The 21,062-nt window shown below is 41.2% G+C and overlaps 1 protein-coding gene across 2 annotated transcripts in view; it reads left to right on the top strand.

Moving 5' to 3' along the window:
• The window catches only part of LOC135834477 (modular serine protease-like), a 44,677-nt gene that overhangs the window by 16,718 nt on the left and 6,897 nt on the right, over positions 1-21,062 (top strand). The window contains exon 1 of one of the 2 annotated variants that reach the window (XM_065348360.1): positions 18,256-20,969. The exons of the other annotated variant lie outside the window; for it this stretch is intronic. The gene's annotated coding sequence lies outside the window, so the exon portion shown is untranslated. Of the gene's footprint in view, positions 1-18,255; positions 20,970-21,062 lie in introns of those variants that run through there. 2 annotated transcript variants of the gene reach the window in all.

Here is a 21,062-nt window from a genome sequence, read left to right as displayed (position 1 = left end):
GCCAAATCACGAGGCAGTACCATCTCAATCATCGGTACATCAAACGAATTTGATTCCTGACGAACAGCCCTTCAGGTTGGAATCTCATTACAGTATCGAAACTCCCGATACCGATTTTCCGAAGATACCTGAAAATATCGACAAAAACAACCCTATGCTTGACTTATTTCAACAAACGTGGTCGCGACAAGCTCAAAACGTCAAAGAGCTTCGTACGGGGTACATTCTTCATGAAAGGTATATCAATGACCTTGAAGATGACCGTGCTACAGTTGCGAAGATTTTGAAACAAAACTCTAAAGCCATCAAGCAAATCGATAAAGCATTTCATGACTTCGGTCAAACATGCGAAAAATGGGCTCAAAATCTCACGCAAGCTACCGAAGAACACACATACAAAGCTAATTCCGTAGCCACGGATGCCCGCAATATCGCTGTGAGCACCGCGGAAGCTTTCCACAAAGATAGGGAATTACGTGGCAAACAAATGGATACTCATCTCAAAGAGTGCCGAGTCATTGCCACGGAGCTAGCAAACTTGAAACAGGCTTATTGTCAAAACAGCCGCTCAACACCTGCTATGTCTAAAACAAAAACCCTCCCTGTCGACGCTGCGTCCTTGAAAAGCGCAGGTATATTCTATGACGATTCGAAGAAGTTTTTCCCACACGAATTCGTTAAATCATTCGAGTCTTTCTTTAAGAACACCCAGATCGTAGAAGAACACAAGGTCTTCGCGTTTAAAGGGGTCATTAAAGGTAAAGATGCCGAGAGGTGGAAGAGCAAAGTTGAGTCCGTGGACTCATACGATGTTCTTTTACAACGATTTTTCGATTTCTACTGGGACAAAACTCATCAACGTGACGCTATCGATTATTGTGAATATCACTTCGTAACCACCGAAGGTCCGAAAGAAATGGCGGACGAAATGATCCGATGGGCGAACACGTTGATGAAATGTACGAATCCATGCGAAGAAGATATCATCGACTTATTAGTTAACAAGGCTCCGGTGGGATACCGAATGTATCTTACTGAGAAGGGCCAAACTATCGAACAACTAATTTCAAAACTCGAATTCTTCGCAAATGACGATGTCGATCCTAAACGCCAAGTACCGATTACTCTCACCGGTCCAGCGTACAGTAACCATCCTTATGGTCTTACCAACCTTAAAGATTCCGTTTCTCAAGGTCCTACGAAAAATTCAACCTGGACAAAAGATTCAAAGTCCAGAGGACAAACAGAAACGATGGAATCAATTCAGCAATATTTCACGAAATTGCTTGGTGGTAATTCCAACCAACACGATATTGTCATATCGCTTGCCGCGAAAAAGAAACCAACATCAAATTTCTTAAATTCCGGCATAGCAAAACCCAAACAATTGTCAATCAGTAACGGCGGTGAACAGACCGAAGTTTCCAAGGTCATATCGAAACCCAAGGTCACATCGACCGAAGTACCTCACGCCAACACTGAAACTCAGAAAACAAGTAGGTTTACCCCGAAAGTTTCCTCACAACAACCGATTCCTCTTACCGCTCCCGTCAAAGAACTACGTCTCGGTGAAGATTCACCAGAGTCCGTTCAACTGTCCGACGAGGAGGTGGAAGAATTAGAACCGACTTTTTCGAGTTTGACGTTACGATCTCACTCAGACGAAAACTCAGAACTGTCGGAAAACTTCCACGACTAGACATCCAAGGGGCAATGCCTAGTTATGTCGATTCGGCCCCTACTTCCTTACCTATCTTCGAGGAATTCATATGGATAGGTGATGGTATAGCTCACTATTTATTTCGAGGAGATTCTCCATTGGATACTTATCCACCGCCATATTTACGTGATCAAATTAGCTTACCTAACCTACTTGAAAAACTCAAACGCGCTGATTTTCCATCTCAAGGAAAATTCATTGTCTCAATGTGTCAAGCAGAGATGAATAATGGTAACATGCCTTACAGCATAGTGGAATCTCAATTTCAAGCCATAATTGATTATCTCCTGGAGACTGGGGCGGAATTGATAGTACTACTATTTCCGATTGTCAAACCCCGCATTCCTCCATTGAATCCTGAAGATAGGAAAGACAAACAAATTCCGGTTTACCTTTCCAGATACATCTTTTACCGCAATCTTTTCACCGAAGCGGCTAAACATCCGAAAGTTGTATTCTGGAAAGATCCCGCTTTAAATTTCACACTCAACGAAATTATCGAAAGCGAAAATGGTAAACCTTATAAACAAGCCCTTGTCGGTACGAAGAACGAGATTCTGGTTGATCCAACCAAGTTCAAATTCTCAAAATTGTACCAAAAATATTACCCGGATATGTCAATTTATCGTTACTTATACGATCAGATCTGTCATGGAATTTATGAAATCGTTGAAATCCATAAGAATTGTCAAAAGGCAAATCGTGCCGATGGATTCGACAGAGCTCATCCGTATGTAAATATGGAGAAAGCTTTCATTCACAAGGTCAATTTCAATCCGACCTCTATGTCAGACAATTCCAAGGTCATTCAACAAGCACTTCCGCAATCCGAACTCAAGGACCGGAAAGAATGCAAATCTCGCAAAACCCAGGAATCTCAACCTGGAAGACAGGCCTCAAAACCTGTATGTCACACCAATGACCTTGAAAATCTCAAACATGTCAAAATAAGCACAAAACTGCTAAATGCCCCAGCAGGTGCTATAAACTCAAATTTGTCAAAACGCAATACGAAGACGTATGTACCCTCAAGTGACTCGTATCGCGGACTGTTCAAAAAATCAATAACGACAGATCCGCCAGCACGCGCTTCTAAACTTTCAAAAATGACATACCCAGTCAGGATACAAACCAAACGCGGTTTAAAGCTCAAATATCCGAAAGGTGTCCGTGTCAGAGATTATTCAGACGGCTCTTCCGACGACGAAAGTAGTTGGGAAGAAGCTCAGGCCGCTGAAAAATTCGAAATCTCTTCCAACGCCAAGGTCACAAACTTCGTAGACTCCGTAGACAATACCTACATCGAAGACGGTGAACATGTTGACTCCTATTACGATCAATTCCTAATTTCCGAGCGAACGGATGACCCAGGATGCGTTGTTCCCATTGTTATTGGCAACAAAACCTTCTCCATCCAACTTGACTGCGGTGCCCTCCCCAATGTCATTTCCCCAAAGGTCCTCGAGGCTATTTTCCGAGCCGTCGACCGACCACTGCGTAAAATTCGTTTAAGACGACCCATCCAACTTCGCATGGCTAATGACGCTATAGTCAAAGCAGCCACACACGTTGTCATCATCGACTTTAACCTTGGACCTGAGAATATGAGCATGCCATTCTACGTAATGGATACTCCTGGACTCACATTTATCATGGGACGTGTTGCTATGGATGTAGTCAAAATAACCCCTTGTATAAACGAGCGTGTCGCACTCTGTTCTCCAAGAGGCAAAGACCCATTCTCGATACCTTATATTGATCCCGATCGCTATCACGATGCGCTATCTCTGTGTAAAATCCAACTTATGACTGGAGACACATTAAGCATTCGTAGTACCACGGTCTATAACACGAGATTAACTATCCCAGGTTACGATTTTCAAAAAGATCGTGACAAAGCCTATCAGATTTTCATCAAGAATCTCCAAGATGACCTTCAGGAACTTGTGGAGGATGAAACCTCATCCGAAGAAGAAATCTTTGAAGGCATGCGCAAGATCGAAGCTTATAAGGAAGTATTTAGCCTCAACCCAGGCAAATACAACGGAGAAAAGGTCCATTTTTCATTTATTGAAGGACAAGGTCATTTAGTTCCTTTCAGAGGCGAACGTTATCGTCCCCCGAATAAACTCAAGGAAGCATTAGATCTCACTGTCGAAAAAATGCTTGCCCTTGAAATTATCCGTCCCTCTCGATCGATTCAGATCAATACCCTAGCTCCTGTTATCAAGAAGAATGGTGAAATTCGTTTTTGCCTTGCGGCAGACGAATTGAACAAATTTCTTCAAAATATTCTAACAGAACCGGCTACCATGGAACAAGTGATTTTCAGTGGATCTGCGGATAAATACTTCTGCACCCTTGATTTCTAGTGTTGGGCAAATTCGCGAATATTCTTTTTTTGCTTGCGCATGCGCAAGAATATGCGCATTTTCTTGCGCATATTCCGCAGATTCTTTTCAAAAAATAGAACATTATTGCTTAGTTTAGAGATAATAGGAAACTTTCCATGAAAAAGTTTCAAATTATCAAGGAAAATTAGAAATTTTTAAATAAAAGTGATGGTAAAACTTGTAAATTGTGGAAAATTCTAGAAAAATCTTCAAATTTTTTGAAAAAAGTCGTGATTTTTATTTTTTTGAGAGAATATTCTCCAAGCATTCGAGAATATTCGCGAATATTCGCGAATATTCTCAGATTATGCGCATTGAGAATATTCTCAGGCCAACACTATTGATTTCACCTCTGGCTTCTGGCAGCTGGAACTCGACGAAGATTCCAAACCCTTTACAGCGTTCATTGTCAATGGTCAGGTTTACGAATTCAACCGTCTACCCTATGGACTCAAAATCTCTAGTGGCGAATTCGTTCACATGATCAATCAAGTCATTCCCAATTGCCCAGGTATCTCCAAATATGTCGACGATATTAAAGTTTCCGGCAAAACTTTTTCCGAAACCCTGGACAGGCTTCTTGACGTGTTACAACGTATCAAACAAGCCGGATTGACCCTAAACCCCACTAAAACCCGCTTCTTCAAAAAGCGTACCGAACACCTTGGTTTTGTTCTCTCCGAAAATTCAATCGAGAAACAAGATTCTAAAGGTGAGAAATTCGATAAATTCGAACTAGACCATACCAAAAAAGGCAAATTTTCCCTCAATGCCAAAAAACAAGTGCTCGCTCTCCTTGGTAACACCATCCTATATAGTAAATTCATCGACAATTACATGCAAATTGTAAAGCCTATATACGAACTCACGAAGCAGGATGATCCGGTAAAATGGACAAATCTGCAGCAAGAGGCATTCGAAACCCTCAAACGCGAGTATCGTAAAGAATTCAAACTATGTCAACCTCCCCAAGAAGGCGACCTCTATCTTGATACCAAAATCTCCGAAGACGCTATGCACGGTGTCCTCTTCTCAATGGATAACGGAGAAAAACATATTATCATGTTTGCCTCTGTAGGTTTCAAAGATTGTCAAAAGCTATTCACGCTGTACGACAGAGAAATGATGGCACTTGTCACTATTCTCAAAAAATTACAAATTTGGATCTGTGGTAGACGTATTCACGTCCGTTCAAACCTATTTGCTCTTTATCAAGAGTACAAAAAGTTGGCACGCATTCACCGAAAAGCCGCGAAATGGGTTACCACAACCAATTGTTTCGACCTTGTCTACGACATGAAGTATTCCAACAACGCCCTTTACGATGTAAAGGCACCGGAATTAGAACTCATGTTCGATCCTAAAGAAGTCAAACCCTATACCATGGATACATTCAGTATTGGTATAGCTGAAATCTCGAAAGATCTTAATTCCGAACCTTTGACCTTGAACATGGCGAATTTCGAAACGCATCTTCCTCCTGTAGAAGTCAAATTTCTTCAGCACAATATTCCGAAGTTGATGGACCTGCTCTCAAATATCGATTCCGAGCAACAAGTCGACGAGCGGTGCGTAGAAATCATCCGTTCTCTCGAAAAACGGATTCCTGCAAACAACAAGAAAGAACGTTCCAGGCAAAGGCGACGACGCGAAATCTATCACATCGCGAAATCTTCCGAAGGTCGAAAACTACTCCTACGAATCCTACCAGATGGCACCAAAGTACCACATCTTCCCGACAGACTCCTCTACGACACGGTGAATTTTCTTCACTGCGAATACGGTCACACGGGAGCCGCACGTCTAGATGTCATCTTCAGACAACTGTACTACCACCCGAACTCTTTGAATTACATCAAAGAAATCACCAACAGTTGCATTGTCTGCAAAGTCAACAAAAACTATGCCGTTCATAAGACCTTGGAATACGCCCAAATCGAAGCATTTGCGATTGGCGATGTAGTCTCAGTCGACATCTACGGTCCGATAGTCTCTCTCAAAGACCATCCGAAGTATATTCTCGTGGCCAAAGACGTCTTCACTGGCCGAATTTGGCTACGTACTATGCTCAAAATCACCAAAAAAGTGGTGTGCGACACCATGTTATCCATTTTGGCTAATATCAAAGCCTCCAACATCCAAGTGAAGAAGATAATCACCGATAATGGTTCCCAATTCATCTCGGATTCATGGTGTAATCTTCTCGAAGACAATAACATCAAGGTTGCGCACACCACCGCATACAATCCGCAGTCTTCATCTGTCGAGCGGACGATGCGATGCATAGGTGACAAATTACGCGTTAAAATCAACAAATTCTACGATCCGTACCCATCCCATGTCAATTGGAAGATATTTGTCGATAAAATTCAATCCGAATTAAACAACACGCCTACACCATTCGGGTTTACTCCGAACCAAGCATGGTACATTCCCGACACTACGTGTCCACTTCTTCCTCAAAAGAAGCCATGGTTCAACTTCCGGTATCATCTCATCAAACTCCGAGAAAAAATATTCACTTCTGAAGTTCCATCGGTCGACATCGATACCTGTTTAACCACCCTTTTCGATCACAATAAAGATTTAGTATACGATACTGATGGTTACGTCTGTGTCACTGCGGACGGAGCATGTTCGAAAAACGGCGATCCTGCTGCAATTGCTGGTATAGGCATTTGCTTCGCTCCAGATTGTAAGCTGAATATCTCCGAGCGTATCAAGGACTCAAAATTTCCCATTTCGAACAACCTGGCGGAGCTACAAGCCATTATCACGGCACTTGAAGTTCTCAAGGTCAAAGAAGTCTCCAAAGTAAGAATGCTTTCCGATTCCAATTACGTCATCAAAGCGCTTACCAACACCGTATCCATCTGGCAGACTAATAAATGGAAGAATTCAAGGAACAAACCAGTCCATCATCAAGAACTTTTCCAGCGCATTCTAAATCTGTGTAGCGAGTTCGAGGACGTGCAATTTCAACATGTCTATGCCCGCAAACATGAATTTACCAACATCATCGCTGACCATCTTGCGAAAAAAGCCGTCTATACGATCGAACACACACTTCTAAAAATCGAAGAAATGTCAGATCGTCAAATCGTGGAAACTTTCATACGTGAACGTCGTCGACTCAAACATATGGAAGAAGAGTACCTTTTCAACAAAGCTCATCCCGAACCGACAATCCTCAACCCTGGCGATATGGTTCTAATGACGAATCATAAACAGTCCAGCTTCGACAAGAAAACATCAGCGAAACTTTACCAAAAGAAAACAGGACCATTCATAGTCATCAAGCGAACCGGCCAAAATAGCTACCTATTATCACCGACCGACGGATCAACTGTAAACCGAATCTCCAATGTTCGCCAATTGGCCCTGTTCCTCACGAAGGATAACCTCGAGAAAATGCGTTCAGACACTTGCCTGAAGTCCTACCTCGACCCTCGTGACATCGAAGATAAAATCAGAGAATTCCTGTTCGAATCCCAAGAAAACGATCATGATCCTTCCGATGATGAACTCGACGATCTGGAAGCGGTAACAAACTCGTCTCCATCTCCGAGTAATTCTCATCAAGCTACCATTCGCCCTCAAGGTATAGGTATGTCTTACGATCAAGTCACTAAAGCTGCCCGCAAAGTACATCGCGACTTAGCGAACGCTGCTCGTGACAAACGTGCCCAAATTCGAGCTGCATTTCAAGGCGACAATAATGAGAGAGCACTTTCTAGCGCTCAGTCAAATTCTACATCGCATGTATCTCACGCCGAAATTGATTTGTATGCAAATCCCATTCCTTCCACCTCGACAGGGGCATCTGTTATCTTCGATACCCCTCCTGACTCACAACCTATCGTCTTAGATTCTCTTCCACTCTCGAAGTCGTCCATTACAACTAGAGGACGTGGAAGGTTGAGAAAGGAGAACTCCTCAATTCAGTCAAATAATTTATCACGTGAAAATACCATCTCAAATTCACAAATTACGACTGGGGCATCTCATGCGCTCGAACTCAATCTTGAGAATTCGAAATCATTGACCGAAGAATCTCAAGGTCACTATTCCACGAATGAAACCCCTATTCCATTCGCATTTAAAGACGAGATAATTACGGGTAATCTCAACCCGAAGCCATCTAAACGAACTCGTCGCTCAGTCCGAATTCACGAACGTCAAATGCGAATTGGACCTCAATTAGACAAACAGCGTATTTCCCGCGCCGAAGTGAATCAAATTCTCACGAACCATGATTCCGAATATGAACAATTCTACGGAATTTATTTCGAACATGAGATTCCTACTGTCAAAAAGTGCGGGAAAAATAATACCAAATTTCTTCAAGATGGACCATTAGATCATTTAGACAATTCCTCCAAGGTCAAATCCAAATCCGACCTTGAAAGGACTAAACACATCGAATGTGCTGATAACCTTGAGCGTGATATCATTGTCACCAGACAAAATTGCAAGTCACAGAACGATCTCAAGTCCGGAGACTCAAATATTTCCGACGTCGAAAACGGTTCCGTGCAAACTTGGAACGTGAAAAATTCTACGATGACGAAGGAAACGGACTCTGTGTTTTCTGTACAAACACATACAAAAAAGCGTCAAAACTCAGAGTTATTACTCAAAGCCTTACAAAAATGGCTAATGACGTATAAAGACGATCCACGCAAATCTATGTTGCAATTTCTCGAAAAAAGATATCGACTTGCAGTCAAGGTTATCCATTTTTTCGAATGATCTAAGTTGCGTCATCTATCCTTGTCGAAATACCTACCCGATTATGTTCAGACCAAAACTTCAAGGTCACTGTGCTTTTTCTTCCCAATGAAAACTTCATATCACTCGGACAGAACTCACATTGACCGATGTTCAAGGTCATTTAATATTTCGAGTCAATCAAGCTTCCGAGCATGTTTGAACGAAGTTTTCCTCGTTCATGTCTACTTTTCCCGGAAATACATCCGATCGAAATTCCAAACTCACAGAATTTTCGATCCCCATTCACGAATTGACCTTGAAATATTTCGATGGATCGCTATGTCAAACACCTCATAGATCCTCAAGGTCAAAATCGATCATATTGAACAAATTCTAAATTCAAATTTTGATTGGAATGCCATACAGTGATCTCTGCACATATGTCAATGCAAGATTCACTGAACGCATCATTTCCTTTCCTTTGTTGACGAATAATCTATTCAATGACTCATTCATCTGAGTTGGTCACCGTCAACTTACATCCAAAATTGAATAGACGTGTCATTCTTACTGCGTTTGGTAGTTGCCACTTGATAATAAAGACAGTGCCCATTTCATGGCATATGGCGAACCAAACGAACTGAGAATTCCATCCTCATTCCTAGCAGTAACACCTGATAGAAAATTATCGGACTTTACTCGTAATTCTTTTCTAAATACGTCATTCTGTTGGATACTTTTCAAAATTTATTGCGATTTTCTCGTATCCTCTAGCCAATACTTTGGTCAAAGTCACGAGAATTACACATCTCTGCTTTCTGAATCCGTATTGCAAACTTACAACTTGCACTATATACGCGCGTCCTCATGGTTGAAAAGCTTTGACTTGGTCCAAGTACTGTTTCACCAATGACGACTTTGCAATCCCTCTCCATTTCTTCCAAATTAATCCCTATCCTCAAGTCAGAAATTCTATGAATTCATTTTTGCTCTCTCTGTCTCGGTTCCATATCCAAATAAGATATACGACGACAGGTCTGACACCAGCGTCAGATCATCGTCCAACACATTAACCAATTGAACACGTGTCGTCTTCTTCATCGAAGAATTCAATTTTTCAATACGAGACAGTCCGAGAGTTCTTTGTTAAAATTCCAATAAAGAACCCATCGATTGTTCCTCCGATGCAACACTTGGGTTATGTACAACCTGGATTTCCTCATTTTTTGATTCTATCATTCCCAATTTAAATATCTTTCTTGTACAACTTCAATCCTGAATTCGATCTATAGCTCGAAGGAGAAACCTACTTGCAATGAACGGCTCTATGTCCGACTCAGATTCTCTGAATCTTGTATAAGTTCTCCAGCAGTCTCATACTGGAATCTCTTTCTAATAGCCGACTTGCTACATTCCATAATTCGACCCGAATTATTTGCGAAGGTCGTCTAGAGCTTACTGAATTCATTCCGATCCTAAATTCACACTTTTTAGATTTCCTTATCCTTTAGTAAGAATCTCGTATAGTTCGTCAATTCGAAATTCCGCATATCAAATTAAATATATGATTTGGCCAAGAATGTCGCTAACGACCAACACACAAGTAGGTTCTGGTGCTGTTATCGGCGCATAATACCTAAGGTGTATGTCGTCGAATATCAATGTCGGCAACTACCAGACCGCTACTATATACGACCTTGAATTGTCAACAACATAAAAAATAGTTGTCAAGGTCATGATTCAAAGATATAGTTTAACACCAAGGTAATATGGTCAATCGACCGTTGAATCACGTGTTGACATGGAAAGGAAATACTACCTATATTGATCTCACTGACATTTTCCCGTCCGTGGTTACGGACGCAAATGTTACTAAACTTGAAAACCCCATCGGGAACGGTTCGATCTTACGATCTTGGCAAAATTTTTGAAGTGGACATGGCAAAATCTTTCTAAACAAAAGGAACCTCAGCTGGATCCACGAAATTTCAACCCTGAATACTAAAGTCGAACGGTTCACGTTCCTAATCATGGATAAAACATATCATGATACTCACAAACTTCCATTTGTCAAGGCCAACAGTCCGATATAAAATCAACGGGCTCATTGGCTGGAAGTCACGATTCAAACAACCTTAATCTGAGTTAACGGAAGTTTCAAGGTCAAATAAGTCAACGTCGCATATCTATCGGCCATAGAATGATAATATCACCATCAATTCGCTGATTGGAATTCCGATATCGACGACCTTGATCCGACTTATCTTCAGAAAACTCAAGGTTAAACAAAACCAATTCTTGTCTATATGCAACTATTGCCGCTGTTGGCATTGTTGACTTTGGTTGTCTGTACAGATAGTATACCGACTTGTCAACCATCGCATACTACGAAAAGCAAGAAGAAGCTCACCTTTATAACAGTCAAAGTCGCACACAGCGACTGTATTATGATACCGAATCGAAACAATTTACACCTCTTGATACTCGTCAAAAGTGGCTAAATTGGCATTCTTTTTTGTAGCTTCTTTGACAAATATAACTTCACGTATTCACGCGATACTCGCTTTGTCATCGAACTTATCAGAGCACAGTCATACGCTCGAAATCATATAAAAAGTGAAATACTCCTTCACGATAAAAGTGGAAATGTCATCTCCACAATCAATACAATTATCATGTATTTCTCAGAATGCTTCAATTTATGTCTCTTTTTCGTAGATCAAGGTCTTAATTTCGAAGAAATTCGATTCGAGTCAAATTTCCTCAGAAGTTCGAAACATCTCAAAGAACTGTTTTCGAGGATTCTGTACTTGTAACGATACATGCGAACATACCAAATGTTGGACGACTCCAAGTGAGGAATACAGTTCACTGTCATTTTCATTTGAAAAATCTTCCGAATTCTCCATGGTCGGAGATGCTTTGTTTGCAACATCGACATACAAGACACCTAGCAACATTGTCAACAATCTTTTTCTCAATTTGACAACTAATTGACCTCACCATCCGAGGCACATTCGGATTCTAAACCGAATTACCAATCATAACCGTTTCGAAGAATAAAGATTCTCCGAAACCAAAATCCCTGATTTGTCAACCTTAACAATATCAAGGTTATTACATGAACATTCTGTCACTTATCGGATGGAACAAACCAAAAATTGACTCATTATTGCGAATATCAACTCGCACACTATGACGACAGGTCCGACACTAGCGTCAGATCATCGCCAGAGTGTCACACATTCAAACATAGTTTCCACGGTCAAGATAAAATTATTGATGTCCTTGAACACGCACGTTCGCGAGGGGCACGGAGATCCTTACTACCTCTGGGTAAGAGATCTATCGACCCACACGATTCCGTGGAACAATCCTAGATCCATTCGTCAATCGAAAGCCAACGTCATTAAAGTGTTGAGTCTCAAGCATCATTTCGAGAGATATCATACTTTAATCTCACAAACGTGACTTATCTTTTTGCACTACTCGAGTGACTCAAGGAGAAGTACGCGATGAAATTTCGATATGGCTAACATTCATATTGACAAGTTACCGGATCTGATGATTCTAGAGTTTGTTGTACTCAGACCATGATTCAAGGTCAAATTCTCAGTGAACTAATTTACCATCTCAAAGTCATTCCAAGTTAATCCATTCTGATCGCACTCCATTGACGACAAAAAACAACAATGTTTGAGTTGGAGCCACACCACTCAGAAGTGTAGCGCATCGACCTAGACAACGATGGTCGTTCTGCTTCGACATCAAGTCATCCACTCAATTTCGTCTTTATTATTCGAATTGGAAATTTGCCGGGTGAATTCTCAAATCATCCATCGCAACCCTTTTCCATATTCACCAACACTCTGACATGTCAACACTTCGAGTTGAGCTATCTTGTCCTCAGCTGCTCACAGAAGCTTAGCAAGTGTAACTTTCACTGAGGAAATCCTGATTCTTACTTCCTCTTGACATATTGTCATATTTGAGTTGCGAGGCATTTGGAATTGATATTATTATCTTCTGACAACCCTCTCGAGAACAAATCACTTGAGAAATCAAAATTTAGATCAAAAAATCATTAATATGTTTAACAATGCCACATACGTGGGTGTAGATGTGTCCGTTCAAGGTCATATCTCAGATGTTGGTATAATTTTCATCAGGCCACTCATCTGATAGTCCAACAGGCACAGCTTTTGGTCCTCAAGAACAAATCACTTGAGACTGAAAATGCCAAAGCTGGATAAACCCAAAAGTGTCAGTTCAACACCAACCTCGGCTTGAACATCATAGCCTGTGTAATCCTTTGTCATTGAATAGAAAATTGTGAAAATCTTTTTTGATCAGGAAAACCTTGAAACGAATCGTCGGCTCAGATGATCCCAGTAATACCTGAAGGTCGCTAAACCTTCAGCGCATCTGAACATCACATAAGGATGATTGTTCACAGCGGTAATCCGACCATGACTCGTCAATCCAAGGTCACACTTCGCTATCGATTCTTTGATCATATCATTATCACTCAAGGTCAAACATTTCCTTATTATGTCACATATAGTACGGATAATACCATCTTCCGATAAACATCTCTCTTAGATCGATCGAGTGATTTGTATTTTGCCATTAATCTCACGACTTTGGCAATTCATCACTCGATAAAGCTATTGAATTTCGGCTACGATCATCATGGCGCTATTGGTTCAGGCATATACCATTACACAGTGTCTCATGACCGGACAGTAACCTGACACATTGGTCTTCCTCTCAGCCGAATATCACGATTCCTTTTTGTCTTTTGTAACGCCCAACTTCACTATCATTGAAGCAGAAACAATGGTCGGACAATATTTTGTCATATCGCCATTGACTTTTTCTGTCAAAGATGCTAAAATTCCTCATTCGATACTTATTTACAGATGATTGAATCAAAGCATTCATATCAGAAAAAATAGTTAACTGAATAGAGACCCAGGACGTACGATGACAGATCTGACACCAGCGTCAGATCATCATACCACGTCGATCAATCAATAACATCCTCAAAAACTGTAAATTTTTGCTAAGAACATATTTTCACCTGAAAAACAAACGGTAATTTCGCACTTTTCATTCGTTCAAGGTCACGAACATACCACGTCAGGTTGAAAATGGCGAAAATATTCTTCTCAGTTCCCAACATTCCCCTTATTTCAAGACGTATTCACTCGAATCGTCATAATAGATTCTAAATTGCGCAACGTGCAATTGTCCCAAGTTGAGAAGCCCTGTTTTATACAGTATCTTCTTCCTTTCCTTTCTCACAATTCTGAGAACTCCATCCCTATTGTATTCACATACCCGCTTATCGCAGAGCCGCCATTTTGTCACTTTTTCCCGACAGTCTGGCACCTCGGCAGCTGCACTCTTACGCAGTACAGTGATGATGAGAGGTGGTGGGGGAATCGAACTCGTCGTGCTAGTGCTTGACGAGCCGGTTCTATCCAACCATTTATCATGTTACCGTCTTCGCGTCAACATTCCTTTCCAGTGTACTCTAGTCGAAAGTTACATTTTTGCTCAGTGTATGATATTTTTAGTATTTTGATCATCCTACAGATCGATTTTAATTATTATGAACGAATTATCTGAGGTTTTTATTTGTCACAACAAATTATTTCTTTGACAACATATTTTGTCGTTTTATTTCGTTCGTGTCGGTACTTTCGTTATTAAGAATCATAGTTCCTGCAATTGGGTAAGTACTGACGTCCTTTTTGCTTCCAAAGATTTGAAATTCAGTGTCAACGTAAACGAAACGAGGCCCCCAACGCCAAACTTTCGTGATTCGATAGTTTTTTAGCTTTTTTACGCTTTTTTCCGGTCTTTATTTCCATTTTTATCCCAGTCACTTTGACTAATCGACTCGTCGTAATGTTGTTCATAGCGTTGAGATGGAAGATCAAGTTCAGTTCTTATGCGCCGCGTGTCGATGTTCATTAGTTGCCATAAGTCCGATTAAGATAAATGAGGCACTATGCCGTGATCCTCCTGATCCGAATCCCGAGTACGACGACCAAATCACGTGCACAAATTGCACGCATTTATACCACAGATCTTGCATTGACGAACTAGCCCGAAGACAGTCCCTTAGGACTGACAACGACGTCACATTTATTAATTGTGTCTATCCGGGCTGTAACGTCGCAAATCCTCGCTTGCATATTAACGACCTTGAAGTGCAAATTCGGCCGATTGCTCATGGTGAACAAAACACCAACCTAGGCTACGAAGCACTTCAAAACTCGGTCCGAATCTTACGCAACCGTCTCAATCAGGCCGAGCAAACAATCTCGACCTTGAAAGATCTAAACAGATCTCAAATGTCAATCTCCGGACGCAATTGTCCGACTCTGAATGTCAATTCTGCGCGAAATAGTCAATCGCAGCGAACGACGTCCACAGACAAATCGTCATTTTTGTTCATGGACACGTCATCGCCGCAAACAGCGCAAACCTCCCAAACTCCACCATCAGGCGAATTTCGTAAGCCTAACAGTACCAAAGTACCGAAGTCTCGTTCGAATCCCGGAACCTCTCCATTATGGCGAGACCGGAGCCCCCATCAAGGCAATTCACGAGAAACGTCGAGGGATCGAAATTTATCTAATCGATCACTACCTCGCGATCATCCGGTACAAACCCCAAATATGTCACAACAGTCACGTCCATTTTTCAATGTGTCTCTTGTACAGCAAAGGACTGCGGCGATTCCGGCTTTCCGCCAACCACCTGCCGAAGCAGCTCCTATTCAACAACAAATAGAGAACAAACGACCGTCTCAGTCTCAAGTACCGTTAAATCTCGATCGAACTCACGAAAATATTACAAAGTTCGAAGAACGTTATCGAGATGCAAACCCAAATGTAAACGATCTGCTACCATTTTATCCGTTACGAGCATATCCGCAATTTTTCATGATTGCAGGAGTTCGAAATAACGATGGCACGCAGAAAGTGGCGGTCTTTGCGTACAATTTTCTCATTGTCGGTGATGGTCATGCGACTGGCTTAGCTACTTACATTTGTAAGAAAAGGCCTCATATAAGACACTTACACCCAGAATTCTATGGAAGAGGACTGTCAGTTACAGACCTAGTTGCCAGTTTAGGACGACTAGAATCCCTACCTCACCAAATAATTATCGCCATAGGCACATTTGACATTGTCAATAGACTTGATCCGTCATCTTTTCGAAATACATGGTCTGGATTTATTTCCTTGTGTATTAAGAGGAGAGTTCAACGCATCGTCGTATTGCCTCCGATAACCCATAAGTCCCAACCAAGATCTCACACCCAAGGTATCATAGACGTCCTTGATTCGTCATATAATTCACACAGATTCCAGTACGAATACGCGCCCCGTTTCATAGTCAACTTGTCTGAACGTGACGTGGAATCGCGAATGGATCAAGATGGTCCATACTTCAAAACTTGCGAATATCGATATATAGCACATCGCATTCGAGAGTCATTTATTCCCGTTACTGAAGGAGACTTTAGAAACGCGGCCGGACTTCTCGAAGATTCTACAAACGAACCCGAACCAGTCCCCGAATTCGATGAAGATCATTGGGACTACTTCGCATCAACCGAAACGGAATCGGAGTCCGATGTTATCACTCCTGCTTCGCGTACTCGTGAAAACTCGACTTCATCAGCCTCTAGCTCTCATACGCTAAACGTGGCTGCGCCAGAATTCCAACCTGGCAAAGTATCGCGAAGTACATCCCAAACAAACCTTACCGAGTCGCGATCAGTTTCAAGGTCAAATTCAAATACATCCCTTGATGATCGTTCACCTCTACCGACTCAGACCAAGAAACAGCTTAGGCTGATTTCTCCTCTCGCTCCGAGACCCATATTCGATGAGACCACCCAAACTTACAAAATGATGTCGAAACCTCCGACACCAGTCTCGTTCGAACACCCGTCCAATGATTCAAATATTTCGAATCAAAGTCCGAATAAATCTCCTACGAAAGCTCCTACCCCTATGGAACAAGACCAACCCGTTACTCTTTCTGAGAACACGGATTCTTCTGGTCAGCCCCAATTCTCCGGTCTTTCCAACGCATACTATCAAGCTCAACGTAGTGCTGAAGAAATTGCTAGGTACCACGACATGCACGCGGAAATGACCAGAGACATTCCCGATCGCTTCGTCCACTTTCCCGATAAGAAAAGAGGAGATCCCCGCCTAAAACCGTCGAAACCTGCTTATACGATAGCTGGAATTCTCAAAACGCAAACCGAATCGGAGAATAATTCTTCGAAGATCAAATGCGATCCAGATAAAAAGCAGAGGTTAGAAATTCGACTTTCCAATCAGTCCATTACTGAAACCACCTTCAAGCGACAACAAGCTGCTGAGATTGATTCGTATTCGAAAGAAACAGAAGCTCACGCTCCTGTAGCTCACGAACCCTTCAGCGGTCGACTTGTCAAAGTTCCTATTTCCCCAAATGAATCACCGTTAATGACTCGTTTCCGAGAAGAGATGGACACCGACCACAGTTCTAACGAAGGTTCTATTGTGTCAAATAGGTCCACTCGCTCTTCTAATTCCAAAAAGAAGACGCCGGTGAAACAAAACCCAACTGCTCGTATGCACACGGCGAAATTATCGAAATCTCAACCGATTAAACCGCTGAAGGTCATTAGAAAATCCAAGGCCACGACCGAAACTTCCATCTTAAGGTCGTGCCTTGAAGGTCAAATTCCCGCATCTCGTCCTTCCGATGCAGCACCCGCTCAACAATCCGTAGAATCATTGCCGATCGATCAAAACGCCGTCATAGACATTCCATCTAATGGTGAGAACTCTAATTTGATCGAAGAAATCGTCAATTCGGATAATTGGCGACAACAGCTCGGAGGCGACGTAGATCCGGATGCTATGTTATCCGACGACCTTAAAGACCTCGATACCGATTCTTTACCCCAGTAAAGTAGAAAATGCGGTAATACTCATGCATATTCAATGCTAACTTTCAACAAACCAGCCATTATCAGTGCTGATGCCCTCAATTCTCGTACGAGGAAGTATCATGTTAAATATATCGATAAATTTTGTTCATTTTAGTGTAGAATCAAATTTTTTCGTTTTCTTTCTTTTTCTTAATTTTTAATTATGAAATTTGTTCATCTTTTGTTCTATTCGATGTCAATTTTGTTCATATTTTGTGATTTGAAACTTAAAACAAAACATTGTATGTAGATCCAGTTTATAATTTTCATTATTAGTATCACTTTTTGTTTGTTTGTTTTTTCCATGTATTGTACATTTTATTATTTTTATCGTTTTATATATATATTTTGTTAATTTTAGAAGCTTATAAATATTGTTTGTCGTTTACGTGTTCGATAGCTAAAAATTTTTTTGTTTTTTTTTGTTTTGTATAATCGAAGAATTGTTCCAAATGTTTATTTACTGCTAGATTACCACAACTATTATGCTTTGTAATTCGCTAACAGACAATGTCTTCCGATCCACCTTTACGATACGGTAATTACAATTGATCCGTGAGCTACGATTCTTCAACGCATGATCCAATTCCATCGACGACGACGACGATATATGATAATTTCAACGACGAGATGATACCAGTCTATATACGTTCATCCGATTCACGAGACCTGCAATTCCGACAGATGCAGATGATGATTTTTTGTTTCCAAGGTCATCACCGTATTTTTAAGAATGTTTAAAAGGTGTTTATTTATGTTTTCTCCCTTGGCTTTCTCGATGCCGACTCAAACCGAAGTACACGAAGTAAATATCTCATTCGAGCTGTCCGAATCTCAAGTCCTCTCAGCCAAAGGTCATCTAAGGCTGAAATCTCATCGGACGATTACACGTCCGAAGTAAAAAAATAACTCCACAACCGTATACGGATTTCAAAACCTTTCCGTGGTTGTTACCACTTGCAACCCTCACGTTCGATCTTTTTGTCTGCGTGACCTTGAATAGTCGCCGCTTAAAGTCCTTGTACTTTGGTTGGTGCTTTGATTGTTCGATGTCCTTGGATGTCGGCAGTTGAAGGCCAACTGATTGCATCTACCGGCGCGGATGTCTTTCTTGGCTTCGCAACTTCAAATTCATACTTCTGTCTTTCCGTACACGTACTCACATTCAATGAAAGTACGGGGGGCAGAAGGGTATAGCAATTGTCCGTTGTCACCGGTTTACATATTACTATCCAGTTTTTTCCGTGCTTTCCTTCAATGGTGAGGCCATTAAAGCTAAACCTCAGAGGGGCATATGTGATAGTGCATATGGCCAACCTGGTGTCAACGTACAATTAGGGTTTACTACTGTGGTAACACTGCGTCCGTCCTCGTAAGCGGAGCTCCGTCCGAGCTACGTAGAGGAGAACGAGTTAGTCTGCCAGTAACAGTCCAGCAGTACAAGTCTGCTAGTACCAGTCTGTTAAGTCAGTTAATAGTACTGGCAGCGTGAGTCTGTTCTTATAGCTAGGAGAGACACCAACGTGTATCTCCGTGCTCGTTCTCCCTGATCAAGAGGACAAAGGACAGCTCGCCATCCGTGTTCGGTTTAATTACCAACCCATTATAATCTTAAATGAGTTAATTTACCCGTTCGCGGGAGTTTTGTTAATATACCCCATCGAGGGAGTTCGGTTAATGTTTAAAGTACCCCATCGAGGGAGTAATTCGTGTTAATATACCCTTTAAGGGAGTTTTTATGTAAATGTAACGTAAATAAATACCTCTTGAGTAACCAAAACCGTATTTATTATCGTAATATGCAATATTCTATTTCATCTGTACTGTGTATCCTGTGTTATCCGAGCAAATAACAGGTAAGTCCACATAGTGGTATAAATATTCCGTCTAAGTGGTATTTCTAGTCTTCCCCCCGTAAGTGGTAATTATTATTATCACATTGGCGCAGTACTTCTGGGATATTATATTACAACCTGATTAGGGGAATCGTCGTAACGTGGGAACTATTTCTACATTAAGCTACTTGACAATAGGTGTATTTTACACATAAATCATGTCAAGTAGCATCTGCCACCCAAAGGGGTGATCCAAGATTGTGCGGATCTCGTGGCAACTCTCTATGAGAATTCCGCCACGATCCTCACTTGTTTTCTATCGTCTGCAGCGTAAGGTACCAAGTGGCATTGTGGTCACATAGTGTCGAATTTAACGTAAAGTCTCCTGATGAGACATCGAACTCGTGTTTATCCCACTTTTAGCGTGGTAATTTCATCTATTTGTTTAATCATTCGCCGATCGAGTAATTAACGTAATTACTTTCTGTATCGTCTGCGTTTACCTATTTATCTCCTTTTTGCGGCTACTGAGATGAATCTAGACATCTTCAAGTAGAGCGTGCGTTACGTGTGTCTCTTCGTAAAGCAGCCACCGACAGCCACTATTATTGGGGTAGGCTAAGGAAAAGAGGTGGTGTGACAGTGAGCAGTTTTAGGTAAGTGTAAGCTTACTTGGTGGTCTCTCAGCCACTATGTTAATTATAACTTTATCGTAATTAATAGATGATGTCAATAGACGTGAGGGATGGAGCATGGATTCCTCACTCACGTCATTAGGAACTCATATCGCATACATAGTCGTAGTAAGATACTTGACTAGTAAGGTCTCAATTCCATGTTTAATTGTCATGATTCGCCAGGACCAGTACCTTAAGTACTAGCCTATTTGTTTAGATAGAGCACATACAACGAATTAATAACATATAACGATGTGTTATGTATGTAGTCTATGTAGTGAATATCTTCTCAAAATAAACCTTATGTACATAAATAATATTTAAATGTTGATTATTTATGCACACTTGATGACTTAGAAATCAGTTTGATCATCCAAGAGAACTCCCATCTGAGCTAGCTAGGAGTCGGATAAATGTCCCCCCTTAGGTGATATTTATGAGATTAATTACCAACACAGTCGTGCCTAAAAGCATCCATTTCGCCGATCATTCTCACTTCTAAGATAACAAATTCAAATGCGATAATGGGCAATGCGTTGATAAATCATTCCTTTGCGATGGGATACTGGATTGCGAAGATAATTCGGATGAAGCACGTCACCATTGTTCGAATACAACGTCAGTACTAAAAAAATCAATTGTTCACTTCATTCAACAAGTTTCTACAATCTACATCTTTACGTTTTTTTCTCTTTCAAATTTTCAAAAAAT

Source organism: Planococcus citri, chromosome 2 (genome assembly GCF_950023065.1).
Source record: "Planococcus citri chromosome 2, ihPlaCitr1.1, whole genome shotgun sequence".
NCBI classification, from domain to species: Eukaryota; Metazoa; Arthropoda; class Insecta; order Hemiptera; family Pseudococcidae; genus Planococcus; species Planococcus citri.
This window is presented reverse-complemented; position numbering and strand designations above follow the sequence as displayed.